The sequence below is a fragment of the Borostomias antarcticus genome, assembly GCF_949987555.1.
Source record: "Borostomias antarcticus genome assembly, chromosome: 22".
NCBI classification, from domain to species: domain Eukaryota; kingdom Metazoa; phylum Chordata; class Actinopteri; order Stomiiformes; family Stomiidae; genus Borostomias; species Borostomias antarcticus.
The window spans coordinates 19,118,042-19,134,664 of NC_140255.1; the positions used below are offsets into that span (position 1 = coordinate 19,118,042).

Here is a 16,623-nt window from a genome sequence, read left to right on the forward strand (position 1 = left end):
AACTGTGCCAGGCCACTTGACCCGTGATTTCAATCATTGCCTATGCCGCTATAATCTCGAGTTAACCTCAACACTAGCTCATAATTGGATAAAAGCCTCTTGCTAAATGACTATAAATGTAAACTTAATCAAGCACACCTCATTATTCGATGTATTTGACCCAGGCTTGTATGTTGGGAACTTGTGGCCTTGTTTTGCTCAAACTACTGTAGTGACTTAAGTCTATTTGTAGCGTAGTCCCTCTCGTTTGTAAGAAAGACCCTCAGACAAGAGGGACACAACTTTGTTTTATGTCCCATGGCCTCCACCACTGCAGCCTTCAATGTAGCCTACTGTGAAAGGTGAATCCGTCCCAATGAACTCGTCATGAAATTCAAGTCACCCTCTGGGTTCCAACCAAGTTGTGTTGCATGCTCTTCTTGATCTAGCCTGCAGATATAGATATAATGGTGGTGTTATGTGAATTGGAGTGTCAGTCTTCTAAAAGAAAATGTTATTTGTATTAGCATTGGTGGATTATGGAAAGTGTGTGATGTTTTTGACGGTTGTGTGTGAGTGCAGTACACGTATTTGTGTTTGCATGTGTATTTTTGTGTATAAGTGAGATGAAATGTTGTTTGGTTCCGTGTTGCCGAATCTTCTGCCTTTCAGCAGTGCCACATTGTTTGAATAGATACACATCTGGTGATTTGATAACTTGGCCATCTATCGAATACTAGGAGACCAGTATTTAAGTGTAGTTTATTTGATCAATTGATGCCTTTTTCCTGACCAAATGTGTGCCAAACTGCAAGGCAAGTTTCCCCTATACCTCGACCTCAACTAGGAGTGCCAAACAGGACTTCCTCTGCCTGGTCAAACAGCTTTGAATAGTTCAATGCTAAACAATGTCACACTGACCTTGTCGGTAAGAGTAGATAGCATGTTGTTGTCCTCACACCCCCAGTCCCCTCCCTCGCCCTCGTTTGGGATTTCTTCCTGTGGGCCTCTCAGTATTTACAGTGCCTCCTCTTAGCAGAACGAGTCCCAGGCTGAATCTGTCTCACTCAAGGGTTGACCCAGCCTTCTTTCGGGTCAGATAACCGCCCTGACTTGTGGAATAGCAGATTGGGGAACATACTTGACTTTTGTATCAAACTACAGTGCTTGCTTATTGTGTCTTAAATCCTCCTGGTTGTAGTCACAAACACTCATTTTTCTCATTCTACAGAACCTGTGACTTTAAGTCATTTTTTAATTTGTATTCTTCCCTCGACCAATATAGTATGAAATATATGAATATAGTAGTATTCTAGTGCAAGGCAGTATTGTGGTTTTAATGTTTTCATGGTGACTTCATAGTGTTTCCATTTCAAATCCTTGGATCCCTATAGTGGCGGAGACCAATTACACCAAATACTTAATATCAAAAGGGAATGTGGGGGAAGCAGATGTTGTTTCCAGCTGTGGTGGGAACTCAAGACTGTGGGGCAGCAGAAAGAGAGAGAGGGGGGGAGAGATAGAGAGAGAGATGGAAAGAGAGCGACAGAGCAAGAGAGAGGAAGAAGGGGAGAGAGAGAGAGAGAGAGAGAGAGATGGAAAGAGAGAGACAGAGAGACAGAGCAAGAGAGAGGAAGAAGGGGAGAGAGAGAGAGAGAGGAAGCTTGTCAACCCATACTGTACAAGCCAGGCCATCTCAACACATTCCACTCCCACGTCCGCCCTCTCACTGTAGCGTCGTTCACTGCGCACTCCTGTTTGTTTTGCTCCGGACATTTGTTTTTCCTTTTGGAGAAGGATACGGTTTGTGTTTTTAAACCTTGGCATCTGTTTTGCTTTCTTCCTGTGTTAAGATCTGAAATCATAAGGTTGGGCTGTGTACTGTAGCTGTCCTTCTCTTTCCTGGCACCAGAGTGACTCTGGCAGGAGACAAGACCTGGCAGGGATCCGGACAGAGGAAGGGGAGTGGGACTGGAACTAGGAATCAGCGTTGCTCTCTCCACCTGTTATGGGGCACTACAAAACAAGCCCTAACAGACGGCTGCATCTATTGTGAGACCTCACAATACCAAGGCATTGTTTATTTGTGTTGTTCTCAATAGATATAGATCAGTTGGCCAATAGAAACATTTCTTTGACATGATGATTGCATATGCACAATATTAATTGCTCTCTTTTAATTGGGGGGGCATCTTGGTTTCAACATTTTATCTTCATAAGGTTCGACCTGAAGTCTCTTTGATGGTTCAGGTGCTCCAAATATTTTTGCCTATAACATGTTTCTTCCAAAAGGTATTTACTCAAATAGCACTATTAACTCCAATACTCTCTGTGTTGTACAACACTTATATCCTTCTGCTTCTACGTACGGTATTTGACCTCACAGAATGCATTTCTGCGCCGTGCTTCAGTGTCGGTTAACCGGTTTCTACCAGGCGGTTCTCCTGTACCTTGCGATGGCGTTCTGCAGTGCTGCCTCATGCCTTATCTGTAACGTAAATGTTTTCTGAAATGAATAAATTGCATTTAAAATGGCAGAACATGAGTGTGTGGTACTTTGCATCTGTCTGAGCTATGGCATACTGTAGTACTGGTAACAGATATCGGCTACAGTAGCTCTTGTGCTTGAGACTGTTTGAATCTTGAAAGTCTAACATGTTTACAAAGTGCGCCACCTACTGTAATGTAGGCTACCTACAGCACACACGGTGCAATCATTGTCACTGAAGTGAAGTGACTGCAGTGTTAAAGCTGTTCATAGCAGTTCTCTGTAACTGCTTAGCGTTGACTCCTTTGCAATGCTCTTTAAATGTGTACAGTAGGCCTAGGTGATACTTTACTGATCAATATGATCATATGAAGTCACAGGAACAAGTAATGTAACTAGAAATGGTGCTTGTAGACCACAGACTGCCCATGAATGCATTTGATGGCTCTGTGCGCATGACATGTTTGATATTGCTGCCTTTAGGACGAGAGCTTAGGCCTGTTCAAACCCCGTATCTATGGGACTTTACCACATCGAGATATGGCTGTTTCAATCCCCCCAGTGACAATGAATGGGGGTTTTTTCGCTCTTGAGCCTATAAATCCCAAAAATGAATGGAGGTGAATGAGCGGTCGTGTTTAGAGGCAGGTCACAGCTGGCCACATCCTGGCCTCTCCCCCCACACACCCGAGTCCAAACCCTGTCTCTAGCGCCCCCACACGGGGAGCTTTTTATTTCATTTATCTCTTTAGGCTACTTTTACCTATTTACTATAGGCATATTTGTTATTTTGTTCAAAGTGCTGGTGTTACACCATTTTCTGCGACCATCGTATTTTGTGACACTCTTATCGAGAACTGTCCGTAAAATCAACGTAATGTCAAGAGATAGACATCACTGGATTCCTCTCAGCCTACAGAATCTAGCTACCTGCTTTTGAGCAGAGTCGAGTAGCGTCATTATAAGCACTATTGCGGCACCTGGACAGAGAAGAGCTGTGAGCGTGTTGGTCAGGGGCCTCGGAGGGACGGGGGAACCAGTCGCCCCGAGGTAGCAGAGCGTAGCGGTCGGGTGGGGGTGTAGGGCTTGACCATGGCCTGGAGGTAGGAGGGGGTGTAGGGTTTGACCATGGCCTGGAGGTAGGAGGGGGTGTAGGGCTTGACCATGGCCTGGAGGTAGGAGGGGTGTAGGGCTTGACCATGGCCTGGAGGTAGGAGGGGTGTAGGGCTTGACCATGGCCTGGAGGTAGGAGGGGGTGTAGGGTTTGACCATGGCCTGGAGGTAGGAGGGGTGTAGGGCTTGACCATGGCCTGGAGGTAGGAGGGGTGTAGGGCTTGACCATGGCCTGGAGGTAGGAGGGAGCTGTTCCTTTCATTGCCCTGTAGGCTAGTACCAGAGTTTTAAACTAGAGGAGCCGCTACAGGGAGCCAGTGTAGAGAACGGAGAAGGGAAGTTGTGTGGGAGAACTTGGGATGGTTGAACACCAGGCAAGCAGCATCATTCCAATGTACCTGTACCTGTAGGCCTACTGGTTATATATGGCAAAAATAAACTTTCTATTCTTTTCTATTTTTTCCCTTGACCATCATTCCGTTGGGACTTAGGCTCAGGAGAGAAATACATTTCCCCCATTCATTCTCTATGGCGGCTTCAGACAGCAGCAGCCATCAGAATATGTGACCACTGTAGGCTGCTAGGCCTACCCAACGTGCTACCTGCACAATAAGTTAAACCAAATGTTTTATGATGAGTATATGGTGGTTTTTGCTACCCTCTCACCTTTACATGGACAAAAATAGTCATGTCTAATCATCAGAAAGCCAAGCAGGTCATCATATCTGACGGCTGCCATGCAACAGCGACCTCTAGGGTCACAAAAAACTCTAACACCTGGATTGATCTGAACACCAACACGCAACTTGAGCCAAGAAATACAAAACATTTTTTATTACATTGAATAGGCTACAGCTTCAATAAAGTAAATAGCCTAAACCAGTCCACGTCTCTCTACTAAACACCTGTTTTCTGTTTAATGTGAAGGGATAGGCGGAGCCTGGCTGTTTCGCTTTCTGCTGTGGGGAGCGGAGGAAGTCCCAGCCTACGCGTCGAAACTCCCAACCAAGAAATTCCACACGTAAAGTAGGCTATACATGGGTTCAAGTTTCACAGTCAGTGTTTCATCATCAGCCTATTATGAGGCATTACAATGTCATTATTAATCAGCGTATTAAAATGTCGGCATACACCTGCACCCATGAGCCACGATAATAAATAATGTATGTAAGCTAATTACATTATAAAACATGTAACTTTATTATGGCTTTGACTGGTATTCCAGGCAAACAACAGGTTTGCCCAATTTAGTAGGCTATATTTTAATGTCCAATTTCATACTGATTATAGACTGCATTAAAGTGGCATCTAGAATAGGCCATACATGTTTAGGAAACCTGACAAAACGGGAGGCCTACATAGGGTAGGCTACCACCAAACCAAAAGAGGCCCCAAAATCTGTTTTTGAAGAGGTGGACTACAAACTTTGCATATGACTATAGACTGTTTGGAGCGAAACGCATATTGACGAAAGCTTTTCTATTTTATTAGTCTAATGATCCATATCGTTAGCTCATCAATACGCTATGCGTCCAGGCAACACCAATCTGATTTGCCACAATTGGCTTTGCTTTCCATATCAACATCATAATCAGCCCAACTAAATATGTCGTCATCTGTTTTGCTTTACAAGCGCTCGTCCGGAAAGTGAAGGTGGAGGTGTGTTCGTTTTGTTTTGTTTGTTATATATGCATGAGCAGCAGGTAATTAAACAGCAGCAGTGGTCTTAAGACGGCACAACACATAGCCTAACTACAACACACATATTGACAAGGAAAACATTTTTGCTGAACTTTATTATCAGAATGAATTATTTTCTAATTTGCGTGTTGTTTTTAACTCTGTGCAATCAGAGTCTCTCGTTTACCTGCAGATGGATGGATCACAAGTTCAAACAGTACAATTCAAAATCTTTGTCTTTGCTCACAACAATGGTATGTGGCCAACACTATTATTTCTCCTCAATCATTCTATAATATCTACTAAAGATGGATACTGCACTGAACCACAAATGCAATAATTTGATTCTCTCTACAAATTAGGGTGGAGATTTGACGGAGGACAGTGTGAGCGTTGGCTTTCCAGATGGCCTGTACACACAAGCTTCTCATTTACCGGTAAGTGATGCACGTTTTGCTCCGATCAACATTGATTTACAGTCATGTAGCCTACTGTAGATGCATCATGTCCAGTGTTGGGAGTAACTGATTAGAAAGTAACGGATTACTGTAATCAGAGTACCTAGTAACTTGTAATGTAGGCCTAAGTGATTACATTTGCATTTTTAGTAATCAGATTACAGTTACTGACCTAATAAAATTTGGATTACTTTTGAGTTACTTACACGCCTATGTAATCTAAGATGTAAAACTGATCCTAGATCAGCACTTCTATGATTTGGGTAAGAAATGATCTGGTTTTAGAAAGTAACGTATGTAATGTAATTAGTAATCTGATTACTTTTCACAGAGTAATTAGTAAAGCAATCTAATAACAATTTAGAGTAAGTAATCAGTAACTTTAGCTGATTACTTTTATTAAGTTAGCCTACTTGCCCAGCACTGATGTCTTTACATTCCTAATGTAATTTATTTATGTAATTTAATTGAACATCTGTGCATCTAGTCTGTGTGTGTCATGTTACATACTGACCCCCCTTGTTGCAGGGTGATGCTAAGGCCTGGTTCATCGTCCAAGCTCTTGAGGAGATCACTGAGCTGTTTGATGAAGATCTGGACTCTGTTTCTTGGGTTGAAAAGAAAGTGGAGGATTTCCTTGCGGTCTTGGACAATCAGGCAGAGGGTCTGCGGTCTTGTGTAAGTAGGCAGAACACATGGACTGCATATATGCATTTTAACATCTTAATACAAATTCAAACTTATAGCTTAATTTAGGCTAATTATTAAATCCAGCTGGCATTACATTTGCTGCCCACCAAAACAGTTCCTCTACACAGAAGGAAGCAGGATATTGACATGTTTATTATTTAGAACAAGTGCGATATATATCTAAAAAACGTATATGAAAGGCAACATTTTGACAAGGATTATTGTGAATATCAATCCAGATCACGACCAAGAAGAAGAAGAACAAAAAACTCCATATGTACTTCAAGAGACTGAACAATATTCTGAACGAAATGGTAATTTTTCATTTCTGCTACAGTACATACTGTATAATCTCTGGTTTATTTATCTATGTTGATATTAATATTTATTTGACTCATGGATTTGCAGGAGCATAACGCCAAAGCATGGGAGCTGATCAGAAAGGAAGTCAGAAAACACCTGCAAAGACTGGATATCATCTGAAGTCAAAACAAAGATGTCTTCATGCTCACATTTGGACTAAATTCTGCCTGTTGTCATTGCGCATACATTCTGCCTGTTATCTATTTCTTCATTGTACTGTAATATGTTATTAGTATTTTATGTCCACATGTATTTATTAATTCCAGAGAACTACACCCCCTTACCTGCGTTAATGTATTTATATATTTATTAACTATTATTTGATCAATTTGATCAATTTATGTGATTTGACTTGTCTTCATGTTAGGGAGTAAATTATTTAATTCATAACTCCATGTTGTGTTCACCTTATATATGAATAAATGCATTTTATAACTGGCTATACATGAGGTTGCATTTAATTACTTAATAATGTCTGTTACATAGATTGAACAATAATACTTTCTATTGTAGGCTACACATTCCACAGGAGTCTCAACTATAGGCCTACAGCATTAAAATGTCATAAAATATGCAAATATATGGTCTGCAACTGTCAATACAGGCCAAACTACTGTACATGTACAGTATACTGTCAAACAAACCAACAAAACTCAGTTTTTCATTGTCATCCCATTGTGTCACTGTACACGTAACAAAAAAGTAGCTCAGAGTACTGTAAATATTGAAACCAAACAATAATGAAAAACAACAAGAACATCATAGTTAACAAAGTGAAAAGGGAATTGAAAAGAGAAGTGAATGCTGTATTGTAGCTCACACGGTAGCTTTATCTAGACCATTGTGTGTTAACAACATCAGCTGTAATCCGTGCACACAAACATTTTTGTTCAAAAACACATATCAACATAACTTTACAAAAATCTAGTCTCAAATGTTTGTGATTACTATTGTGGCATATTACTGAACAATACCAGGATGTGGCACAACACAGCAGAGACATTTAATGGTGATTATTAAAAAGTACAATATACACTATAGTATACCTCGATGTTCAACTCAGTTACTTACCGAGGCTACATATAGAAATCTATGTAAATAATGTAGAGTAGGGGTGTACTGTAGCAGATATGGTAATGTACAGTATCCAGAGGAAGAAATACTGCTCAACTCTGCTATAACAGCACTGATATAGCCTACATAACAGCACAACCCTGAAACTGAATCTTCATCACACTGAAAAACCTTTTAAAAAACCTTTTAAGGTAAGGTTTAAGGTAAAACCTTACATTAAACCTTACAATGATCAGCTATTGTGTGCATCCCTTTCATCCATAAACCAAATCTTAATTCTCTTGTATTGAACATGTTGGACCATTGGCATTGCAGTCTGGAAACTTCTGTGAATTAAATCCTATACTGTATGTCTGGGTGGCCTAACCTGGAGAAGAATCCAATCCTCTTCATCTCCAGTTAACAGACCAGATATGAGTGGCGTGCCGTACTGTACAGTACAGTACATGTCATCTGAGATCTTGTGTAGGACTAGTCAGCTCACTCTTGCTCCCAGGCAGCCTGTGCTTCTTCAGGCTGGGCGTACGCTGAGATGTCCTCATACAGCGCCCCCCCACACGTCTCTATCTCCAGGCCCTGCCGTGTCAAACAGTAGAACACATGACCGTCAATAGCTTTTGCACAAAGCAGTTGTGCACCACCACATTGCACCACAACATGCAGATGTAGGAGATTTGCAAGGCACAGAACATGGAAACAAGCATGTGAAATCAAGGTTTTAATAGATGTGAAATGTTGTCCAATTCAAGGCTAGAACGTGGTTAAACAATCACTGATGCCGAGCGAGAGGAGAGGAGTGTGTGTGTGTGTGTGCGTGTGTGTGTGTGTGTGTGCGTGTGTGTGAGTGTGCGTGAGTGTGCGTGTGTGTGTGTTTGAGTGTGCGTGTGCGTGTGCGTGTGTGTGTGTGCGTGTGTGAGTGTGTGTGTGTGTGTGAGTGAGTGTGCGTGTGCGTGTGCGTGTGTGTGTGTGTGAGTGTGCGTGTGCGTGAGTGTGCGTGTGTGTGTGTTTGAGTGTGTGTGTGTCTGTGTGTGTGCGCACAGCTGTGATGGCATGCAACGTTTCCTGTTTGTTACAGAGGGCAGATCAAATTTTAAGACGAGCTAAAGCAATTATATAGAAAGAATATTGTTACCATTTTAAACATTTTAATGTAAATGATCTAAGATTTTATTCATTATTTTTCTTTAATGTACATTTTGCAGGTACAGTCCATAATAAACTACTGGAACAGTCCATAATAAACAATAAACTACTGGAACAGTCCATCATTGATATGCTCCAGTGTGCCGACTCTAGTCTTTCTTTCTCAACCACGACTTCGGTTTGTCCTGCACCTGGTCTGCATAGTGGATGGGAAGGAAACTCTTTTCTTTTCAATAGGCTGTATGCACTGTATGAAATTAGACATGCTTCTCTATTTCCTGTCCTACACTATTGGATGAAATTATTAATCAGGTGTGCCTGACTGCACTTGAATAATCATTTCATCCAATAGTTTAAGACAGGAAATAGAGAAGCATGTCTAATTTCAGGAAGTGCTGGAGTTGTGCATACAGCCCATTAACAACAGAAGCACCCTTGGTAACAACAGAACAGCCCTCTGAAAGGTTCCGACCCTATGGTTCCCAATAGAGCCGTTTTTGGAACCCTTTTCAGCTCTGTAAGGGTATAAAAGGGTTCATTCTTTATGGAACCTTTTTTCAGAGGGTTATTCTATTGTTACAAATGGTTCTATATAGCAACCTTTTTACATTGACATTTTATTTATTTAGTAGACACTTTTATCCAAAGAGACTTACATTACAATAATACTGTAAGTACAGTACATTGTCAAGAGTAAGGGAACGGACCGTACATCCCAGTCATTGTCAGTAAATCATTCTATAAGAGCAGGTGACCTCACGGCGCTGGCATACCTCATAGATGTGATCATGTTCAGGCTCTTCGTAAATTGTCTCTTCTTTTTTCAACTGAAAGTGAGAACCCGATTACAGAGTGAATAGAAGCATGTCTAGTGTGTTGGTCAGTATGGGACAGGATTGAGATATAAATTGCTACTTACCAGGGTTCTTCTGTATAAAAATGGAGCAGCAGCACAAAGGACTAAGAGGAAGATTTGGACCAGGATCAGAATGTCCTTCATCCTGCTCCTTCCTTCTGCACTGTCCGTGTTGTACGGTCCTTTACAGAAACGCAGGGAGCAGAGTCAATCCTACTGTCCTGACCCAATTCAACTCAACCCAACTCAACTCAACTCAACTCAACTCAACTCAACTCAACTCAACTCAACTCAACCCAACTCAACCCAACTCAACTCTACTCAACTCAACTCAACTCAACTCAACTCAACTCAACCCAACCCAACTCAACTCAACCCAACTCAACTCAACTCAACTCAACTCAACCCAACTCAACTCAACTCAACCCAACTCAACTCAACTCTACTCAACTCAACTCAACTCAACCCAACTCAACCCAACCCAACGCAACTCAACTCAACTCAACTCAACTCAACTCAACCCAACTCAACTCAACCCAACCCAACGCAACTCAACTCAACTCAACTCAACTCAACTCAACTCAACCCAACTCAACTCAACTCAACCCAACTCTACTCAACCCAACTCAACCCAACTCAACTCAACTCAACTCAACTCAACTCAACCCAACTCAACTCAACTCAACTCAACCCAACTCAACTCAACTCAACTCAACCCAACTCAACTCAACTCAACTCAACCCAACTCAACTCAACTCAACTCAACTCAACTCAACTCAACTCAACTCAACTCAACTTTATTTATAGAGCGCTTTAAAAACAACCATGGCTGCAACAAAGTGCTGTACATGAGTAATCATAAATACATAAATACAAACAGTAACAAACAATAAAAACAATAAAATATTTAAAAATTTAAACAGGAGCAAAGTCTCATGGCCGGTTGAAAGCCAAGGAATAAAAATGGGTTTTAAGACTAGTTTTAAAAATGGACGGTGATGAAGCCTGTGGAATGTGCAGGGGTAGGTCGTTCCAAAGTTTGGGGGCAGCGACTGAAAAGGCTCTATCCTCCCCTGAGCTTCCGCTTTGACCTCGGTACCTCCAGGAGCAGCTGACCTCTGAGCTTTGACCTCGGTACCTCCAGGAGCAGCTGGTCAGCTGACCTCTGAGCTTTGACCTCGGTACCTCCAGGAGCAGCTGGTCAGCTGACCTCTGAGCTTTGACCTCGGTACCTCCAGGAGCAGCTGGTCAGCTGACCTCTGAGCTTTGACCTCGGTACCTCCAGGAGCAGCTGGTCAGCTGACCGGAGGCCCCGGGCAGGAGCATGAGGATGGAGCAGCTCAGAGAGGTCGGACGGGGCGAGACCATTTAAAGATTTAAAAACAAATAAAATAATCTTAAAATGAACTCTAAAGTGCACAGGCAGCCAGTGGAGCGAGGCCAAAATGGGTGTTATGTGCTCCCTCTTTCGTGTAGCAGTTAAAAGACGGGCAGCATCATTCTGAACCATCTGGAAACGTGCTAGAGAGGCCTGACTGACTCCAATATAAAGTTAGTTACAGTAATCCAGCCGAGATGTGATGAAGGCATGGATTACTGTTTCAAAGTGCTGACGTGCGAGAATGGGCTTGACCCAACCCTAACCCAGGCTGTCCTGACCCCACCCTAACCCAGGCTGTCCTGACCCCACCCTAACCCAGGCTGTCCTGACCCAACCCTAACCCAGGCTGTCCTGACCCCACCCTAACCCAGGCTGTCCTGACCCCACCCTAACCCAGGCTGTCCTGACCCAACCCTAACCCAGGCTGTCCTGACCCGAACCCTAACCCAGGCTGTCCTGACCCCAACCCTAACCCAGGCTGCCCTAAACCTCAAAAAGGAATGGTCAAATGACCCCTAATATTTAATATGAAATAATAATTCTTTGTTTCCTTCATCTAATTTTGGTCAGTCTTGTTTTAGACAGTTACCCAATTACCAGGTGAATTGATGTACAGTATACAATCCATTAGAAGCTTGTAAATTAAAGTGCAGGAATGTACAGCATCATACACCTTAACATGCTGCTACTGGCATACTTACTGAACACCTGTATTTCAGTCCCAGGGCCCCAGGTCTGGTTCATCCTGCAGAAGTACACCCCGCTGTCCATGGTGCCCAAACCTCGGAAGCGTAAGGAAGCGTTTCGTGTCGGACTCTTTTCCTGCATGCTGATTCTCTCCCCCGTGTCCACTCTTGTCCTGTTCTCAGCGTCGTATCTGGAAGCTTTGTACCACTCCACTCGAGCTGCTCGCGTACGGTCTGAACCCACACAGTAGATCATCACATTTCGGCTGGTTTTGACCCCATAGAAACGAGGCTTCTGTGTAATCTGTAGAGTAGTGGTTAGAGCTGTGGAGACCAAAAAAAAACAATAAATGAAATGTATTTCTATACACGGAGTGGATCGGCTGTGGCTCAGGAGGTAGAGCGGGTCGTCCAATGATCGCAGGGTCGGCGGTTCAAATCCCGGCTCCTACTGTTCACATGTTGAAGTGTCTTTGGGGAGGACACTGAAACCCTAATTGCTCCCAGTGAGCAGGCTGGCACTTGCATGGCAGCTGCCACCATTGGTGTGTGAATGTGGGGATATGAATGGATGAATGACAGGTCATAGTAAAGCGATTTGGATAAAAGCGCTATATAAGTGCAGTCCATTTACCATCCATTTATCACTTAAACCTTCTGAAAGTAACAAGGTGCATCACTGAGCCCAAACCCAAGATACCACACCCCCATTAACACAAACAATGGTTACAGTGGGGGGGGGGGGACTTTGGGTGGATATTGAATTTCCCTCTCATTTACACATTTTTCAATTATACTATGCAATATTGTGTACTGTGTATATTATGTAGGCTACTATTATTCATTCTTATCTGCAGATATGTGAAGATGAGTAACTTCCTCATTTATGAACAGATGTTCAGGAAATGTGGCTTGAGACCAAAATAACATGCAAAACAATACCTGCTTTTACAGTCGATACAAAACAATACCTGCTACGTACTTACTGACTGTACATGTTAAATACTGTAATCTATCTTCATAATCTAGTATAATGTGTGATACTTAAGCAGTTAAGTAATAACTTCCGTATGTAAACATCTACTAACTTTTCCTTATCTATACAGATATGCAGTTCATAGAAACATCTTTAAAGGGTCTTAATTGTCATCGACTCTCACCTGACAGGTTCACCAAGACAAGCCCAAAACAGCCAACCAGTAGCAAGTGCATGATAGCTAATAATACTACTATGGACTTTAAAGTCAGAGGTTGTTGGAGTAAGTCCTCTACTAATACTGTATGAACACCTCGATTGTGTTGGGAGGAGGGTGGAGCTGGTATCGGGGTGTGTGCTGACTGTACAACTGACCACACCTCTTGTAAACTGTCATACAGTATAATATATTCACTTTCCTCAACTGGTCTCAAAATATTGTTGTGTGAGGCTCACTCGGGCCTGTGTTAGGGTGATGGTTCAAACTGGCTTTTTCAGACCAGCTGCAGTTGCGACTCAATATTTTGAAACCATGCTGTATGTAATAAAATACTAATCATATATTGTATTTATTTGAACTAAATTGCATTAGAAGATCCTCCACAAATCACAACATAAAAACTAAAAGTAATACTAATATTATCTAACAAGAAATATCATTATATCAATCACTTTGGGTTAGCTCTAAGGTTCATTCATGTGTGATTTTGACACAGCTCCAGCAGAGCTGATCACAAACAAGGGAACCTCTTATAGAAGAAAGACCATGTACTGCCTGTATAATAATGTTGACACTTATACTACAGTATATCTAGGACTGATGCACAATGACAACAATTCTGCTTGCAAAGAGAGATTCACTGGACAATCCCAATGAAAGTTATCAGCCATTACAAACTCACACCAGCGCTTAAATGTGGTTTAGAGTATCCATGCAAATTGGCAGGGAAAGAATTGGCAGTAGTACTGTCTATGGTTCCCATAGGGTTGGCTCAGCAGTACTGTGTATTCATAAGCGTGGTGGACACTGCCCTCTGCGCCCACTCTGAGAGCAAACTGGACTGGTAGAGACACGTCTTCAACACCACCTGTCATGAAGGTCGAAGGTCACCCCCCCGACCTTTTCTGTGGGTAGTGCAGCTGGAACTGGTAGACTCATTTGAAAGCACATTTCCAGATGTACGCTTTGTCAAAATAACTTGTGAAAAACAAGACAGAGGAGATGTAGAGTCAATAAAAATCTTTAAACCATAGAACAAGTCCACGACTTGTTGGGAAAATGGTTATATAGTAACAGTGTACAGGACAAACAACTAAGCAATTGCTTTAGCGGACTGTTAGTGTGCAAGCACTAGTATAGGCCTACTTTTACAACTCTACTATCACAAAAGTTCTCAGAACTCAAACGTTTAGCAACTTAAGCATAAGACATGTGTTGAGGATATTCAATACACAGCTAATCCCTCGGGTGTCATTGGCCAGATGAAAGGAGATATATCAGCTGGATGCCACTATTGGTCATCCAGAGTTCAAGCTTTTCCATCTCCAGTCTCAGCTGCAGCTTTCACATGTCTTTTTCCACGAGTGAGTCTGACAAAGCCTATGAATTGGACAAAGCATAGACTTACTAAGTCCAGTACATCAATGAAAACGGAAACAACCAAATAAATAATGATTATTATGTACATGAAATGAGAAAAAAAGAAATCCGGAAAGATTGGTGGTAAAATCACTTCCATCGCAAGCAAAATGTAACTGATTTTCTGTTTTGCTGATCTTATTAGCTACCTGTGTTAAATCCATCTTGTAGACTGGGATGAAAATAGCACTGAATTATGTGTGAACAAGCAGAACTAACAGCCAGGAGTACCATATGTGCTGCACACAGAGAACCAGTAGAGGGCGGTGTTGGAAACATGATTCATTACTAACTGGACAATACTGATGCAAGCACTTTGCTTGTTTTTTTTCATTTGCTATGTTTTATTCTAACATGGTTCAATTTCACAATAATAAAAATCGATTTGAATAGATAATACAAAGTAAGAAAGTCTAAAAAAAGAAGAAAAACTTTCCAACGCGTATCCAAAAGTATATACAGGCAACATTGATAGTTAGCAGACCATTAAAGCATTGCATATTACGCTCCCGATTTTACAAATGTAAACAATGGCATATTATTTTGATTACTTTTGCAATAAAGAGATGTTTCAAATACAATCACTGCAGTTAAAAAAAACTTGCAACAGTACAAGTTTACAGCATGTCTGTAGCACATGACTTTTTTTCTTTTTCTTCTTTTTTTATAACAAAGAGTGATCCAGAAATATGTTTTAAGGCCCACTGGTCGTTACATTAATCTCCAGGGAGCATGTTTAAAGCTGACTCAAACACACTTCTACGTGCTCTAATTGTCTAAGTCTGAAAGAGCTCAGGTTACAAAGCCGCTCTACATTCTAATACACAAAAATTGAACACTTAAAAAGTGCTTATTTAATTTAATGATACTTTCCCACCAAGTATGACATTTTAATTAAATTTAGATTAAGACTTACACAAGTGCAGTAACTTTACAATATGAGGACACACTTGACCAAACATTAAATTCATGTATGAATTGTTCTTAAAGTGACGTTCAGGGTTAATGATATTTCGATGTGGGATTTTCTTTCGTATTACTCCAAAACACAATTCACAATTGTCATTTAAGTGGTAGAAGAGTCTTAGTTTTGACTTTCAATTTGTCCGGTGTGAAAGTTCAGTATATGACCAGAGTAGGGGGTCAAAGGTTATTATCACTACTGAGTAGCTATTTTGGACCTCCATCTTACAGTGTCATGCCATACACAACCTACAGTACTATTCTGACGCTTACGGTATGCATGTTATACCTGGGTTGGCTAATACCCATACTCAGGCATTCGTTGATATCATTCTGTATACTGTCCCACTGTATACAGGACAGTTTCTCTCTAGAGTGCTCATTTAAAACGCAGGTATGGTGAGATGCAGGGCATGTGTGATGGAGAGCCAGGCTGGCCCGGTGTGTTTGACTTCAACCTCAATGCTTTCTCCATAAACACGACAGACTAGTCAATTAAATTGACTCATGACAAATTCTAAATGACGAATTACACTTAATCACACACACACATTCAAAATATTTAAACGTAAACGTATTACATTTGTTGACTGATGAATTAGACAATGTTAAAAAAACAAACACTTTAAGACAGGTATCTGGTTGTTAAAGTTGCCCGACATGACGTTCATGTAAACATCACAGACTGATTTGACAGTTATTCCCTTATAACCCCAAAACTGATACTGTACCCACCAAAGTGACAACAGAAAATGTGATTAATATAACTGAACATGGAGACAGTTCACGCATTGAAGAAGCTTAGAATTTCAGAATTTGTGGAGAAACACAATCTGATAAGAAATGGCTGCTCTCGTAGACCTGTGTGACCTAACGATGGGACCAGCTTGGAGAGGCCTCAAGACAGGGGTGCCTCTTACAGATACACAGTAAACTGCTTGAACATGACCTAGGGAGTTATAAATAGTGCAAAGTAAACTGGGGTCCTTCAGAAAGAGCCAGAATACAAGTAAGAGGACTACTCTGCTTTATCAAGTGACAAGCTCAGACTGTGAATGCTGGCCTTCTTCGTACACCTTTCTAATAGTATGAAATACTGTAGTGACTCATTTAAAAATATGCACCCTTTATACA

General features: G+C 41.5%; 1 protein-coding gene across 1 annotated transcript in view; it reads right to left on the reverse strand.

Annotated features, from left to right (window-relative positions):
* LOC311323906 (uncharacterized protein) overlaps positions 1 to 16,623 on the reverse strand; it is a 571,429-nt gene that overhangs the window by 41,983 nt on the left and 512,823 nt on the right. The window lies entirely within an intron of this gene.